The following is a 17683-nucleotide window of genomic DNA, read 5'->3' on the forward strand; positions in this document are numbered from 1 at the left end:
AGATTCAGGCCAGGCAAAAGGAAGCTATAATCTTGATGGCTACAGACCCTCCAAGTGCCCCTATTTTCCAAGGCCATCCCTGATTAAGGGAAGCAGTCCTGGTTTCTGATTTGATCTTGGAATGTCCCACTTTTCCTTAGGATGTCCCTATTTTCATTGGAGAAATGTTGGAGGGTATGGAGTTATCTGGCCCCTGAGCCATCTGAAGGCAATCCTGTATAGGGAAGTTTTGTTTTTTAAAAATGTTTAATGTTTTATTCTGTTTTTATATATGTTGGAAGCTGCCCAGGGTGGCTGGGGAAACCTAGTCAGATGTGTGGATTATAAATAGTAAAATTATCATTATGGAATGGGACGTCCCTATTTTCATGGGACAAATGTTGGAGGGTATGTGGCCATATTGCCTCCAGTATCACGAGGCATTGTGCCTCCAAGAATCAGTTGCTGGGCATTGTGCTGTTGCACTCAAGCTCCGGTTGTGGACTTTGCAGAGGCATCTGGTTGGCTACTGAGATAGGATGCTGGATGAACATAAGAGGCTCGTTATCTGGCCTGTACCTATTACATATGTATTGATTTATAATACCTGAAGAAGGCTATTGCTGAGAGAGATGCTGAGCAGGAGGAAGAGCATCTCATTCCTAGTTCATTAGATGCTGCTAAATCTCAAAGACATGACATGCCCAATCCTCATGTATGAACAATTTTGAAACTTGGTCCGGTGAAGAGGAAAGAGCTCCTCAGTACGGCTCTGTCAGTGACTGGGCAGAGGAGGAATGGTGGAGACCGCCTTCCCAGCCTGACCCTTCCAGAGAAGAAGAAGACAGTTCAGAATTACAACAGGGGGTTGAGGGAGATCACAGCTCAGAGGAAGATGAGGGGGGAAGTTGGGAAAAGGAGCAGGAGGCAGCTGGCTGACACATTATCACTAGAAAGCATTCCAGACCCACCATCTCTCAGAACCTGGCAAGCCTTAAAAATAGGAGAGCAAAGGGCTCAGAAGCAAAGGGCCCTCAGCGCCAGCCGTAGAAGGGATGACACATACTAGGAGCAACGCCATTCCTCCAAGTGGCTGCATTCTAAGCCTCTGTGACTATTGAATAAAAAGCACTGGTAAGAACTTGCCTTGTCTTATCCTTCCTGGCAACCTACTGTGGGGGGTTGGATCCTCTGATGCCTGACAGGTTCAGTCCCAAGAAGATGAAGAGGAGGAGGAGGAGTTTGGATTTGATATCCCACTTTATCACTACCCCAAGGAGTCTCAAAGCGGCTAACAATCTCCTTTCCCTTCCCCCCCCCCCACAACAAACACTCTGTAAGGTGAATGAGGCTGAGAGACTTCAGAGAAGTGTGACTAGCCCAAGGTCACCCAGCAGCTGCATGTGGAGGAGCAGGGAAGCGAACCCTGTTCACCAGATTACGAGTCCACTGCTCTTAACCACTACCCCACACTGGCTCTCTAGACTCTGGCCAGGTAGATGATATACCCTACCCAAGTATTCTACCATCCTTGGGGCTTTGTGCTGGTTTCAGAACATGTTTCGTGCACCCTTATGTGGAAATGCAAGCAAATGGACTCACTGACCGTTCTAATGGATAACGTTGCAAATGGTCGCCCAGATATTATCTTGTGTCATTTCATCCATGCAGGATGGACAACAGAGTGAACAATAACCTTGCCTGGTGCTCTGCTTTTCAGATATACGGAACACTCACACGTGAAGTTAATAGTCTAGTCTGGGGGAAGCCTAGAGATAGGAGTGCATTAAAATAATACAGTTATGGAAGAGGTTGCTTAAGTGAGAGAATTCCTGTGCCTGGATCCTCTTCTCTTGTGACTAGGCTGTTCCTTCTGCCCCCAGCCAGCTACAATTGTGACATTTTTCTTCTGAGAGGTTTTCCCTGCTGGACAAATGGTTCTGTGCCTTGGGTATCCAATTTATGGTTTTTTAAAAAAACAACAACAACAACACATCAGCTGTTTTTATTATACCTCTCCTTGAGATGCATGTGTGGAAGGCGAGAAATAAACACATGCAAACCTACGCAGCTTTGTCTACTCTTTCCTTAAGGCAGAAATGGCTTCAAAGCTGGGACTGGGCAGAAGACTTCCGGGGTGGCGCCATCGGCAATGGCGGACTCCCTCTGAACTGGAGGGACTAGCTCTGCGTGAAACGGGTCTTTTCCGCTACGGCGAAGCGGGGACCCTGCTAAAAATCACAGGCGGATGAAGCCTGTGACCATGGGACTCGGCGGGCACCCTTAGCGCCCCCCAACCCGCAAAGGAACCCACAAACAGGCTCCAAAGTGAAGAGGGGGAAGTGGCGCGGTGCTGTGAGTCAACTGCTATTTCCGTGGAGCGAAGCCGCACAGCCGTTGCCGGAGAGCACTGCCTTTTTCCTGGGACAATTTGGCTTCTAAAATAAGCACCCGTGAGTACTTAAACTTTGAACAATCGGACTTTAAATAAGGACTTGAGAGAAGAAAGGAATTGGACTTAAAAATTTATTTAAATTTGGTACTGAAACGGGAAGGTCTAAACAGGAAGTCAGCCTTCCGTTTCTTTGTAGACAGAATAAAGCAAAGACAACATAAACTAGAGCTTAGAAAATCGCTTCTAAAGGATTGGCTTTCATCATTTAAAACTGTTGAACCCCCCTTCGGTAGCAGGAGAAGAAGGGGGATCTTTTTTGGACTGTTTAAACCTGTAGAAGTGAGTTTAAAGCAAAGTAACTTTCCACCGTCCTGATCCTGGAGCGGGGTGTCAGGACTGACGTTTTGAAGCTCATTGACCAGAGACAAACGTTTTTGACAGATAGTTAAAGGAAGAGAAACATAGTGATTCCATTGTTTCCTTTCACACTTTAAAGGAACAAATATTGACAAAATATCTCAAAAAAGATATTTTGTTGCAAGAACAAATAGAAGTTCTCCCCCTAGAGGGAGACTGTGAAACTGTAACTAATTCCAGGGAGCTTGCAGCTGTCTCAGATTACAATCATGGGAAAGGACTTGTGACCTTGTGGGACAATGTATCCAGAGGCTCTGCTGTGTGCTCTCTGTAAAACAAGTGCCCTACTGGAACAGTTAAGTGAGAAGATGGATTTGATGACTAATGCGGCCAGAATTTTTGAACAGGCAGTGGGAAACTATGTGGAGGCCACCCAGGAATTAGATCAGGAGTGTGTCCTGACAGAGCAGATGAGAGAAGAGGATGTTGCTGAATCCTGGGCGCCAGAGATGGAGGGAGCTGCGGCCTTGCAGGAACAAGAGCTTTTGGATTTGACAAATGAACTTGGAAAAAGCCAGATTTGGAAAGATAAAGTTTGGATTGGTTTGGAAATGGGGGGTTGGATAGACCCCCCTATGCAAGGATGTTTGGACTTTCCGAGTCTGGCAATGGGCCGTGAGATGTTTGGAGCTGTGGGGGCTCTCAATTTTGGAGGGATTCTTAAACATCTTCCTAAATACCACATGGAGTTGAGTCTGGACTATGGAAAAGGGGCTGATTTGTTGAAAAGGGTCAAAAATATCATCAAGCTGAAGTTCCCACGAGTGAAAGGAGAATATGAAGAAGAGCTGCGGAAGGGACCTGGAAGAGATTTAAGGGCCTCGGATATAAGGTTGCCAGGTTAATGCGCTAGATCGATGGGATAAAAAGGACTGACAAAACCCGGGACCAGGAGGAAGGGATGCTGGATGAAGATTGGATTGCTTTTATTTCTTTTTTTATTATCAGGATTGTTTTATAAAATTGATGAATGTTAGAAAAATGTTGGAACGAAATTATTTGGCTCTAGCAAAAATGTTTAAAGAATTAGGCAAGAATATTATGGTTGTGAGAAGTCGGTAAAAATAAGATTTAAGTTTTAAGTTTTTAAGGTTTTCTATAAGATAGTATGAAAATAGATTAAGGTAACGTAATGACAGAATACTATGAAATATGGGGAGGATTTGCTGCATAATTAATAACCAGGATGTAAAAAAAGGGAGGAGGAGGAGGTCTAAGAAAGAAGGTGATGAGACTTGGGGATTTGAGAATGATGGACTTATTTTTTTTGTCTGCGGTGTATTTTTGTTTTTTTGAATGTGGTTTGTTTTTTCTATTTTCTTTTTCTGTTTTGTTTTTTCTTTGTAATTTCAAAATTTTCAATAAATATCATATTAAAAAAAAACCAAAGCTGGGGCTGGGCAGGACTATTCTCCTTGTCGTCTCTTTTTGAAAATACCTACGACAAACACATAGTGGGAGGCTGTGTGTGAAGCTGCCCTGGGGGAGTGGCACATTGAATGCCCCATGATCCATGGCTTCCATTGAGAATGCACTCAACGGTGAGCCCCAGTTGAAGACAGGGCAGGTGAAATGTGGAAATTCCAGATTTATTGAGCTTTAGTTGTAGGTAGAGGCTCAGGCTGCCAGTCTTGCACTCCCTTCCTTAGGCAGTAGAGTCCCAATGTCCCACGAGCTATTAGAGCAACAGCAATGGTCCTTCTCAGAAACTTTACCTTGCCCATCAGTGCCTGGTTTCTCTCTGGTGACATTCAGTATAGGATCCAAGAGAGGAGGGGTTCCCTGCAGCCTCTTTCCCCCTCTTTTCTTCTCCAGAAGCCCAGTTTCCTTCCTTCCCCTGCTTACTGCCTCTTGATGCCTTAGTGGTAGAATCTGCTCCCTGCCTTGCCCTCCTCTTTGCTGGCCTGACTGGGTTGCAGCAGCACTGGCTCCTGCCCAGGCAGATTGGGGCTTTCTGAAAGGAGGATCTCCGCATGGGAAGAAAGCTTTCCTTCCTCTTCTACATGCAGTAACACCCACTTTCCCAGCCACAACCATCTGAAGCACAAAAGTTTGTGTATCTTAAATCATCTGCATGAGACTAGGCATCTTATGCTCCAATGCCAATTATGTTCTCTGGGGAGAGAAGAGGAAGGGAAAGAAAGGGGGAGATTGCATCAGTGATGGGGGCAATTTTCTATAGAAAGAATCTGCTTACCGTAATTTTCGCTCCATAACACACACTTTTTTGCTCCTAGAAAGTAAGGGAAAATGCCTGTGCGTGTTACGGAGCGAATGCACTCGACCGGAGCCATGGCTGCCGTCAATCAAGCAAAGGAGCCGCTTGCAGGGCTTTGCACGGCTCTAGCTTTGCTTGCTTTACAGCCAGGAGGAGGGGGAGGAGCTGAGGAGGAGGGAGGGAAGGAGAGCCATGCCAGCAAAGCGGGCAGCAGCCGCTTACACGCGAGGAGGGACAGACGGGAGCCATAGCGAGCTGGAAAAAGCGCCGCGTAGCCAGCAACAGCTGCTGCAGCCTCAGCTAGCAAAGGTCCGTGCGCTCTCTAAACGGAGCAATGAGGCTGCAGAGGGACGGCAGGCACAGGAGGGCTCTGAGCCACGAGCGCAGTGAAAATCAGTAAAAAAGTTTTTTAAAAGGCTGCTGGGGACAGGAGGGCACGGGATGAGGGAGAGGGGGAAATTACAATTCTCCCAGCGTCTCAGCTGATCCGCTGAGCAGGACTTGGGTTGCAGGGGATTTGCCATTAGCTGTGTAAAGCAGCAAAGAGGGAGAGAAGGAGGAAAGCGGGAGAGGAAAGGAGCTGCTTACACTGCTGTAAGTGGCTGCTATCCGGTTGGCTCCTTTAAAGCAACAGTGCTCTTTCCCTCCCCCCTCCCCGCTCAGCTCTCCGAAAAGCTCCTTCTCCACCCACCCCACGCGAGCTCCTTTTCCCCTTAGACCCCTCTCCTTCATCATTAGCCGCATCTTCTCCACACACCCCACGCGTGTTCCTTGTCCCCTTAGATCCCTCTCCTGCATTATTAGCCACATCCTTCTCCACCCACCCCACGCGTGTTCCTTGTCCCCTTAGACCCCTCTCCTGCATTATTAGCCACATCCTTCTCCACCCACCCCACGCGTGTTCCTTGTCCCCTTAGACCCCTCTCCTGCATCATTAGCCACATCCTTCTCCACCCACCCCACACGTGTTCCTTGTCCCCTTAGACCCCTCTCCTGCATTATTAGCCACATCCTTCTCCACCCACCCCACGCGTGTTCCTTGTCCCCTTAGACCCCTCTCCTGCATCATTAGCCACATCCTTCTCCACCCACCCCACGCGTGTTCCTTGTCCCCTTAGACCCCTCTCCTGCATTATTAGCCACATCCTTCTGAACACACTCCACACGTGTTCCTTGTCCCCTTAGACCCCTCTCCTGCATTATTAGCCACATCCTTCTCCACCCACCCCACGCGTGTTCCTTGTCCCCTTAGACCCCTCTCCTGCATTATTAGCCACATCCTTCTCCACCCACCCCACGCGTGTTCCTTCTCCCTTTAATACTTTTCCTTCCCTCCCCACTTAAAATGTGGTTACAAAGCACGGATCCACATGGATCCTCAGGATTTTTGCACTGGGTCACCCCAAGTTCACCATCAGATCATATAGCATATGCATGGCTACAGCCTGCACCAAAACACACACACCCACCCACTGTTTCATGGGGCTGCAACGGCACAAAAACATGGTTACAAAGCATGGATCCACATGGATCCTCAGGATTTTTGCATTGGGCTACCCCAAACTCACTGTCAGATCACGTCTGTGGCCACAGCATGAACCACAAAAATCATACATCCACTGTTTCGTTTAGAATATTTTTTTCTTGTTTTCCTCCTCTAAAAACTACGTGCGTGTTATGGTCAGGTGCGTGTTATAGAGCGAAAAATACGGTAATTGGACAAAGAGATCGATGTGTGATCTGGAATCATTTAGCTCATAATTTCTATGGACTGCTATTTCATGATCCTAATTAAATTATAGATGAGAGTCAAAGACACAAGACCAAAACAGGCACTTCTCTTAGTTCACCTGATGAATTAACTGCTTACCAGCAAGCACCTGCATCTGTGAAGTCAATGCCGTTCTGTGCTTTTGTGTGTCAGTGAAGGATGCACGACCGAAATATACATCGCTGTCCTTGCAGCATTTTCCCTACAGGTGGCAGCATTGTAAGGTTTTGCAGTTTGAAAACTAATGATTTTCCTCTGCGTTCCAAGCCTCTCCTTCCTGCTCCCCCCCAATTGCTACATCATCAGGTCTTAGTTAACATCATTACATGTCTGTCAGGTAACATAAAATGTATTAAAATATCATAACACTCGTGCTCACTTCAAATTAGTTTCTGTTCTCTTTAGCTTGCTTCTGATTATATTTTTGATAATCTGATATGTTTGCTATTCTGACCTGTGTGAGTCTGGCATTAAGGAGTTCTTTCTGGCCTCGGTGTTAATCCGGTGGAAACCAGGGCTCTTCACAAAGACGACAAGGCGTGGTATCAAATTTACACTTTGGGGGTCATGCAGTTCCTTTCAGAACAGTGCAGCCAGAAGCTTGCTTTCAGAAAGCAAGCATGAGTACATGCCGCAGAATTAATCTCATTTACTAAGCATGTACTGTATGCACAATCTGAATTAATTATAATTTTTGCTTAAAGCAGGCCAGGGCACATTGCTTCCACGTGCTGCTTAGTCCATATTTCGCTGTGGACAGTCATTTCTACATCTAGCTGTGGTTTGGCTCCTTGTGCCTTTTCCTATAGCAGAAATGGTGTCAACAGAGAGTGGGTTTGTTCGTGTCAGTATATCTAAGGTGATGTCCCAAGAATAGCCACTGGGACAAGACTGCTGGCAACATTAAATTTTAGGGTCATTGGGCAAAAGATTCCTGTATTGCAAGGAGTTAGGCTAGATGATCGTTGTTGTCCTTTCCAACTCTACAGTTCTACAATTCTATGAATTTAATTACCAGAACATCAGATGAGGCCTTACTCCGGATACCATCTTTGTCCATAGCAGGGGTGTGGAAGCAATGTATCTCCAGACATTGCTGGACTATAGCTCCCATCATTCCTGAACATTTTGGTTGGGGCTGATGGGAGCTGCAGTCCAATAACATATTGATGGCCAAGGATTCTGCAGCCAGGGCTGGCCCAACTGTTAGCCAGAGTGAGGCAGCTGCTTCAGGCGACTGGTGTTGAGTGTCACAAAAGGGCAGCAAACTGTTGGTTATTATTGTTGTTGTTTTCTACTGTTTGGACGCGGGTGGCACTGTGGTGTAAACCACTGAGCCTTGGGCTTGCCGACCAGAAAGTCGGCAGTTCAATTCCCCGTGACGGGGTGAGCTCCCATTGTTCAGTCCCAGCTCCTACCAACCTAGCAGTTCGAAAACACGTCAAAGTGCAAGTAGATAAATAGGTACCGCTCCAGCGGGAAGGTAAATGGCGTTTCCGTGCACTACTCTGGTTTCACCAGAAGCAGCATAGTCATACTGGCCACATGACCCAGAAAAACTGTCTGCGGACAAACGTCGGCTCCCTTGGCCAGTAAAGCAAGATGAGCGCCGCAACCCCAGAGTCATTCGTGACTAGACTTAACTGTCAGGGGTCCTTTACCTTTACCTTTATTTTACTGTTATGGTGGAGATTTTGTTCCTTAGGTTTCAGAAAAACTTGACTGGCAATTTTATGCTTGCCTTGCCCCACCCCTGATCTGAAGTTGTATTTCATACCCTCCAACATTTGTCTGATGAAAATAGGGACGTTCAAAGGAAAAGTGAGACATTCTGGAATCAAATCAGAAAGCAGGATTTCTTCTGTAAATCTGGGACTGTCCATGGAAAATGGGGAACCTTGGAGGGCCTGATATTGGTGACCATAAGCAGGTGGAGGGGTATAGGACATTTTCAGGCATGGGTCCCTCAATATAAAACTCCCTTCTTAGTATAGCTTGCCTGTTCTGTTCCTTTTTAATTTTCAGGAAAACAAGAATTTTGAGGACTTTGCTTTTTAAATGGAATTTTAACTGAGAAGCCATTCTTTCTTGCAGTTTATTTTATTATTAGTTTTAAATTTGTGCTTTCATATTTCTGTTTTATTCTGTATTTCTGTTATGCTGGCATACCAGAGTTATGCACCAAAGTTATGCACACGTACATGAAAGTCCCATTGAACCAATGGAGCTTAATTCCGAGTAGACATGAATAGGGCCTTTAGAGTGAATCGTGGGTTTTCTCCAGTCCTGTCCATCAACCACTTCAATCAGGTTTTATACCACATATAATAATCAGGCACTGCTGCTGCTGTGCATCTGACAACAGGTGCTGTTGCAGGATTGGCGGGCTTAGGGCGCTACTAGATGGGTGTTTAATGTGTGACAGTTGCCCCTCATGTGTGCAAGGTCTGGGGTCTCTCTCTCTCTCTCTCTCTCTCTCTCTCTCTCTCTCTCTCTCTCTCTTTGCAGTGCCCGTGCAATATCATTGTCATCAAAATACATATTCCCCTATCCTCAATTTTATTTGGATTTATCCTCATCAGGAAAGATCTGATGAATGAATGAATGAATGAATGAATGAATGAATCAATCAATCAATCAATCAATAAGTGTTGCCAACTATATCTGAATGACCCTTTGTAATATTAATAAGCACAAATTATGTGCACAATATCTGGAAACATACTCAAACCCTCCAAGTATCCCTATTTTCCAGGGATGTCCCTGATTTAGCGAAGCCATCCTGGATTCTGATTTGATCCTTGAAATGTGCCTCATTTCCTAAGAATGGCCCTATTTTCACTGGAGAAATGTTGGAGGGTATGGAGTTATCCAACCCCTGAGCTGTCTGAAGGCAGTCCTGTATAGGGAAGGTTTCTTTTTAATGTTTAATGTTTTATTATGTTTTTATACATGTTGGCAGCTGCCCAGAATGGCTGGGGCAACCTAGTCAGATGTGTGGGGAATAAATAGTAAAATTATCATCATGGAATGGGATGCTCCTATTTTCATTGGATAAATGTTGGAGGATATGCACACTTAATTTGCGCTTTTGCACAGGTTCAATGCTCTGGGTCAGTTTCTGATGCCCCAAGTTGTAACGCATGCTGGTGCAGCAATCTTTGTGTTTAATCCAGGTGTTCCCAAGCTGTGGTCCATGGACTACCAGAGCTCCACGAACTTCATACAGCATTTCTGTCAAAATATAATTTAAAAATCATATAGCACCTAGCACAGTGCATTATAATTGCTATGACAGGCCGGGGGGGGGGGGGATGAAGTGGTCTACCAGGACCCTCAGCATTTTCAAGTGGTCTGAGGAAGGGGAAGGAGTTAGGGAACCACTGGTTTAAACCTACATGCTGATTTGCTTGTGCAGCAACTTGTAAAATTTAGCCAATTTACTGAACTAGAGTAAAGTAAACTAGAGTTCAGTAAGTTTATAGAGTTTGCATTCTCAAACCGAAATCTGATTGAAGAAATAGATTACAAATGTCTCCAATTCTTGAAAGAGAAACCTTTTGTCTCTTTTACTTCTTGGTTTTAGGACAAGAAACCCTGTGTACTTAATGCAAGTGGCAGTAACATTTGATAAACATTATAAATAAAGTGATTCTGTGAGTGAGGCTGTAACCTTATCCAGTCTTCCCTGCAAGTAAGCCCCATTGAACTCAGAGTTACACACACAGAGTATAAGATTGCTCTGTAAGTAAATGTTGCTGCCTAAAGTGATGCATCTGCTGGTTCTGCTACGTTTATGATATCATAGACTTCATTGCCTCTTTTGTGATGTCATAAATAAAGACATCATGAGGTCACGTGCCTTCTGATACCCAGGGAGAAGCCAATCCTGAGGTAAGGAATTGACAAAATTGTTTAAGGATTATTGAAAATATAAACCAAAATTGTTTCCTCGATAAATATAATTAGCTGCATATATTGCATTTTCGAGTGGAAGCAGCGATGTTGGGACCAGCTCTTTAAATAAAATAGGACCTCAGTGGTCTCCAGAGAGAACATGCATAAAGCAAAGTAAATGATTTTCTGTCAACACTAAGTAGACAGGTGCTTACATTGAACAGCATTCTAATATGTCTCTGAATATTTATGTCTTCTTTTTCAAATGCATTGCCCATGAATGTCATAGCTGTCAAACGTCTGTATACAAGAAGATAAAAAATGAAATTAATAAAAGGCAGATCAACATTTTGTTTGTTTAGAACACTTTTTCTCCCTGCTGCCTCTTCCTTTTTCTTTTTTTTTAGGTTAGCAATATTTGGGTTTCTTAGTTTTTTACTCTGAAGGGGGAAAATTTCCGACTATTCAATAACAGCAAGGAAAGTACAATTAGTGTGGTAAGCAAAGGATGCCTGTAGTGCTAAATTGGTACGATCCAAATTCTCTGGTTTAACAGGTTTGTGGCTTATTTAGCAGATGGCAAAAATCAGTGGCATCTCACATCAATCTAGGACAGGGAGGGAGCATTCCTCGTGTTATTTCTGTGATTTTACTTTGGGTTTGTTGTAATTCAGCCTTGTATTTAAGCACACCCACAATAACCACTGGTGGAAAGCAATTGCATGCAAGTGAGTGTCTCTCCCCTCACCTAAATGTAGAAACCAGGTGAGCTGCTAGAGGAAGGAAGTTCTTGCCTTTGCACCAGCTCTCTCCATCTGCAGGCTAGTAGATTCCCCCCCCCCCAGGTTATTAACTTATATGAGTTTGTTTTAAGGCCATTAGAATTGGATTACATATTTTATGTAAACTGATTTGAGTGTTTTGGAAAGGTAGCCCAGAAATGTTTTAAACCAGCAAACAATATAATGCATTCAACGCCCTAGATCTCTTGGACATCTATCTTCCTTGACAATAGTTAAGGATATATCACTACCTGCTCCTTGCTTCTGATAGGGAAGGTGATAATAACCCCTTTGCTGGGGTTCGCTCACCAAAGAGCACTTGCCCCAGCCTTGGGTCTTGGCTGCCAGGATTCCAACACAAAACCTCAAATGTTGCAACTTCCTCATGCAAGAGTTGCTCCATGCCCTTGATCATTTTCCTTGCCCTGTTCTGAACCTTTTCTAGCTCTGCAGTGTCCTTTTGGAGGTGAGGCAACCAGAATTGTACACAGTATTCCAGGTGTGGTTGCAAGCACTGAAATGACATCACAGCCAATGCCTGCCTTATTTGAAAGCCAATTTGCTTGGCTCAGATGTAACTGGGAAATAGAGTTGGGATGTCATCAATGCACTAATGACACTATTCTCCAAGTCCTGTAGGGACTTCTCCCAACAACTTCACACAGATTATCATGATTATTTATTAAATTTGCAGATCCCAGGACGGTTCACAACACAAAGATACAAGATATAAAAGGCCCCCCCCCAATACATAATAAAAACTACCCAAACCCTCCCTCTCCCCACAACATATTTAAAAGGGTACCAGATGTCATCAGCCAAAGACCTGGCTGAAGAGGGATGTTTTTTGCCTGATGTTAAACAGCAGATATGGTGTTTGGAATATTTAAGTGAGAGAGATTTTTTTTTGGGGGAGCAGGGCATGGTTGGTTACATTCAGTTGACTGCAGTGAGTTTTGTTTGTGGGGGGGGGAGGGGTTCTTGGGTCAAGTTAGCCATATTGATTTGTATGCTGTCGGTGGGTTCTTGTCTTGTTGTGCTGTAATAAAAACAAATGAAATGAAAGTACACAGTATGCTTCATGCATAGTGGTCTTGGTAAAGTACCGTATTTTTTGCTCTATAAGACTCACTTTTTCCCTCCTAAAAAGTAAGGGGGAATGTGTGTGCGTCTTATGGAGCGAATGCAGGCTGCGCAGCTATCACTTGCTGTTCTGGCTTCTGAGATTCAGATTTATTTTTCTTGTTTTCCTCCTCCAAAAACTAGGTGTGTCTTGTGGTCTGGTGCGTCCTATAGAGCGAAAAATATGGTAACTAAAGCCACAAACTGCTGCCACTCAAAATTGTGCCCCCAGCCCCACTGACATGACTACAATGTTTAGAAAAACGTTCCCATTGGTGTCAATGGGAACTTTTTTGAATAAGCTTCATAGCCATTCAGGGGGTGATAATCGGGGGAGGGGTGTGTGTCTGGGCTAGGAAGGAAAAAACCCTCTCCCTGTGCCCTGAAATCCTAATAATAATTGGACACACATGCACATACACACAGAGTGACAATTTAACAAAACTGAGACATATTTGTACCTGATGCATTAAGCAGAATGCGTAGTTTGTACTTGAATTCCCTGTCTGGACACAGTAGAGCAACTGGGGATTCTAGCACATGGGTCCAAAGCGCAACCAAGAAACAAAACAAAATTTGACTTCCAGTGTTGTTGTTTTTAACTTCGGTCTTTGGCTAAATTTGCTGTCACATTGGGACTGCTGAGTTTGCATTACCTACAGCCAAATACCAAACAAAGAGTAGTTTGTGTTCCGAAAGTGCTCCAAAGTTATACATGTTTATTTTTCATCCTTTTTCTTCACAACTACATGCCAAAACTGGCTTCTGCATTAATAGGCACAGTGTAGTTTTTGAGGAAATTAGTCATAAGAACCCAATGAACCTTCTGCTATTCAACACTGAGGAAACTAAGGAAATGGAAATTCCATCAAAGAGCAAAAAGAAGGGAGAAGAGTCAGCTCAATGTTATTTGTCCACTTTTAAAAACATGTCTCTTTTGTAAGTCCATCTTGGGCAAACAACAACAACAACAAAAACCCTTTGAATCCTGTATCACAGAGACTCCATGCAAAATGTCCCCAAATCCCCAAGTTCCTCTTTATTTGTGGCTATTCTGGTCATTCATAAATGTAACACTTCCCTGGCAGCAACAAGGATTGGTCTCTCCATCACAAGGCAATTGCTTCCGCACTTATAAGCCTGAACAGCAGTTTCCAACCATGTTTTTATTTAAATAGAAGCAGGAAATAATAGCATAGAGTTTCAACTGATTTTGTAGAATGATCTGCATCTACAAACGTGAAAAGGCCAGCATAGTTTTTTTGTTTTGTTTTTAATGAACGACAACAGATCTTGTGGCACCTTAAAATGCTAACAAATCTGTTGTGGCATAAGCTTAAGGAGCCCCAAGAGTCTTTGTTGTTTTTGCTGCAACAGAGTCACAGCGCTACCCCTTTGGTACTTTCCGTACTGAACCTAAGCGTAGACTTCGTAAGGAGAAATTGCTCCTAGGCACACAGTTGATATGCAGCCTCTGATTATTTGGATTGCTGTTTGTACAGCCAAAGGGAAAAGGCATAGACTGGGGCCAAGGGACTCTGTTTTCACTACCAAAATACCTGGGGGTGAAGGAAGGCCTTGTGAGTCAATTTGAGATCTTTTATTTTGTTTGTGGCAGAGCCAAATACTGCTGTCTAAAGCACACACACACACACACACACACAGAGAGAGAGAGAGAGAGAGAGAGAGAGAGAGAGAGATTAGTCCTTCAACTGGTAGGTTCCCAGGGCATTAAACAAGGACTTAACTCTAAGAAAAAGTAGAAGTGTCCTGAGAACTTCTTAGATCTCCACTCATGAATGACAGCTTGGGAGGGACAAAATTCTAAGTCAACTTGAGAAAATTTTTGTAGTAGGAGACAAGCAAATACAATACAATACAATACAATACAATACAATACAATACAATACAATACAATACAATACAAGTAGACTTAGTAACATGTATTGCAGGAACAGAGAGGATCATGCAGTTGCAACAGAGTGTTGCCATTGAGCAAGACTACCTGCAAGGGAGGAAGGACGAAAGGGTGTAGGCTGGTGGCTGAGGAAGAGCACCCACTGGGTGGGGGGGCACTAAGTGGTGGTGAGTGCTGGGTCTGAGGCCAACACTGGGTGAGTTTGTACTTGTATTTCATTTGAATGATTCCTTAGAACACCCACATGTGAGAGAATGACAACGCTGCTGCTAACTCACACCACAACTATTTACCCGCCCCCCCCGAGAGGTTAAGGAAGATAAGAGAATAAATTGCAGAAAGCTTTGCATATCCAGTTCCCGTTCTGCCATTTTCTCTCTTCCTGAAGCTGGGATGATGAGATTCTAGGATTTTCAGTATAAATTGGCCAAGATGAAAAAGCAGATGTTGGCGATGTTTGGCTATGATTAGGACTGGCTCGTGAATTCTAGGGTTCATAAGTTCATTTCAATTCAGACAAACATCCACATGTTTTGTTGCTTATTCAAATGTAACTATTCCTCTTTAAGTTGGATATATGGCTGGAAACATCATACTTCTTGATACGAGCCATGTCAGTAACACTCTTGCGAAGAGAAGTTCATCTGCTTCTGATTAACAAAACCAGAAAATACAGAAATGCATAAAAATGAGAGACTTCTCTGGATGGGCCTTATTATTTAATCCCTTTTTTCAATGCGGCGGCATATATGATTTTCCTTTTGATCCAAAAAATATGGCTATAGTTTGCAAAATGTGTTTGCCATATTAGGAGAACTGAAATGTAGAGGTAATGGGAAGGGTTTCTTTCCTTCTTTCTTTTTTAAAAAGATCCCTATAGACTCTTTGCCACAAACAATCCCTTGCTGTTAAGTGTAAATAGAAAGCTTTTGTGTGGTTTCTAACAGAACACAGCATAAAAATTGGGATTCCATTCTGTTCTTTGTTTCTACAGTATGTAAAAGTAATTCAGCAGAAATACTGATAGCTTGTTCCAACCCGAGGTAAAATCCCATTTGGCCTGAGCAAATTCCCCTGCAGGTGAGTTTAAAGCTAAATATAGGTTATGTGAAAATACTCTTAGATGGCTATTAAAGAAGATCTAGACATGGGTCTGCTGCCAAAAATGACAGCACAGCTCTGTGTCTCATTCCCTCTCGAAAATATCTAGATCTTAGTTTTACCCCTAAGATAGCAGTGGGGAGCCTGTGTTGTCCTGATGTTGTCACTACCCACTCCCATCATGCCTGACTGTTGGTCATGCTGGCTGGAGCTGAAGGAAGATGGAGTCCCACATCTGGAAGACCACAGGTTCTCCATCCTAAGATCTACTGCAACGTATTGTTTGACGTGACACTGTCATAGTGTGGACATTGTCACACTGGAGGGAACCTCCCACAGTGATAGTTTCATGCAAAGAGGTGGGCTGTAGAAGATGGACAATGGACAAACAAGACGAGGACAGCCTTGTGTAGTGGCAACCATACTTTGTTCTTCACACTTGAAAAGGGAGGTGAGAAATGCAGCCTTTCTTCTCTGTGCTGGCATATCGCTGGATAAGCTTGTTTCACTGACTTCTCATATATGTGTGTACAAGAATATGAGGAGTCTTGTATCTCGTCCAGAGGCCCTTGGCTCTCTGACATGTGTGAGTCTCTCGCCCATGGCAACACTGCCTGGGGGGGGGGGCGCAGAAAGATGATGCCAGGGCAATATAAAGGAAAAGCTAAAATGATTGAGTCTAAGTGGCAGAACCTATATGTGTCTTTTAAGACATCTGACAGCCAAACTGCACATCCCAAGTTATACTCAGGCACATAATTAGAGATGACAGAGAAGTTCTTTAGAGCCAGTCTAAGAGATCAACTCTGAGGGATGGTAAAGCCCCGATCAAACAAGAGAGAAACTTTTAAAGCCCTCAGATTATTTGCTTTCGCAGATCAAAATCTGAGCCGAAGAATTCTGAGTGTCATACCTATTGGATGTTCTGTGTGTGAGAGAATCATTTGTTCCTGAAACAGGGAAGAACAGAGAAGAAGTTTCAAGAAGCAGCAAAAGGCTGAGATTGTTTTGTCTATGCAAGGACCTTTTCTGTGGGAACCGTTCTTTGGATATGCGCAGTGTGACAGGAAGTACTGATATAAATGGTCCTGTGTAACTTGTTGCAACTTGTTGTGAGTCTCTTGCTTGTGTCTTGCGGTGAGAGAAGCAGAGAGAGAGTCTTGGACTCTTGTTGTACTCTAAGCATGCCTTGACCATGACAGTCTGTATATATTTGCTACCAATATGCTTTTGGTAGGTACCTACAGGTACCTGGCCACAGTGATCCATGTGATGGTCACCTCCAGGCTTGACTACTGTAATTCGCTCTACGTGCGGCTGCCCTTGAAGCTGTCCCAGAAACTCCAACGGGTGCAGAATGCTGCAGCGAGGCTCCTCACAGGGTCTCTGCCATGGGAGCATATTCACCCAATGCTTTTCCAGCTGCATTGGCTCCCGGTGGAGTACAGGGTCAGATTTAAGGTGCTGGTTTTGACTTTTAAAGCCCTTCACGGCCTAGGACATTCGTACCTACGGGACCGCCTCTCCTGGTATGCCCCACGGAGGACCTTAAGGTCCATATATAGCAACACCCTAGAGGTCCCAGGCCCTAAGGAAGTTAGATTAGCCTCAACCAGAGCCAGGACCTTCTCAATACTGGCTCCGGCCTGGTGGAATGCTCTGTCTCTTGAGACCAGGGCCCTGTGGGATCTGATCTATTTCCGCAGAGCCTGTAAGACAGAGTTGTTCCACCTGGCCTTTGGCTCAAAATCAGTTTGATTCCCTCCCCCTCTTTCTTTTTCCTTTCTCCTCCTATGAAGAGATTGCTCCCTAATTGTTTTAATGCTGTATCTTAATCTTTTAAATTGTATTTTAATCAACTTGTTTTTATTATTGGTTGTTAGCCGCCCTGAGCCTGGTCTTGGCTGGGGAGGGTGGGGTATAAATAAAAATTTATTATTATTATTATTATTATTATTATTATTATTATTATTATTTATTATTTTGTGCCTGTCAAGTAAACCTCTACACTTGACTGAATCTTCATGGTATCCATGAGTGTTTATTGCCTACTGCGTGTACCTTCAACCCCAAAGACCCTTCC

At 44.0% G+C, this 17683-nt stretch overlaps 1 long non-coding RNA gene across 1 annotated transcript; it reads right to left on the reverse strand.

Moving 5' to 3' along the window:
- Positions 1–9703: 9703 nt before the first annotated feature.
- Positions 9704–13139, reverse strand: LOC308596295. The gene is made up of 4 exons (XR_014012447.1): positions 13043–13139; positions 11769–12498; positions 10893–10977; positions 9704–10014 (listed from the first exon to the last, which is right to left on the reverse strand). It is a non-coding gene; the product is annotated as an uncharacterized lncRNA (long non-coding RNA).
- Positions 13140–17683: the final 4544 nt, after the last annotated feature.

The sequence above is a fragment of the Podarcis bocagei genome (genome assembly GCF_964188305.1).
Source record: "Podarcis bocagei genome assembly, chromosome: 1".
Lineage (NCBI taxonomy): Eukaryota > Metazoa > Chordata > Lepidosauria > Squamata > Lacertidae > Podarcis > Podarcis bocagei.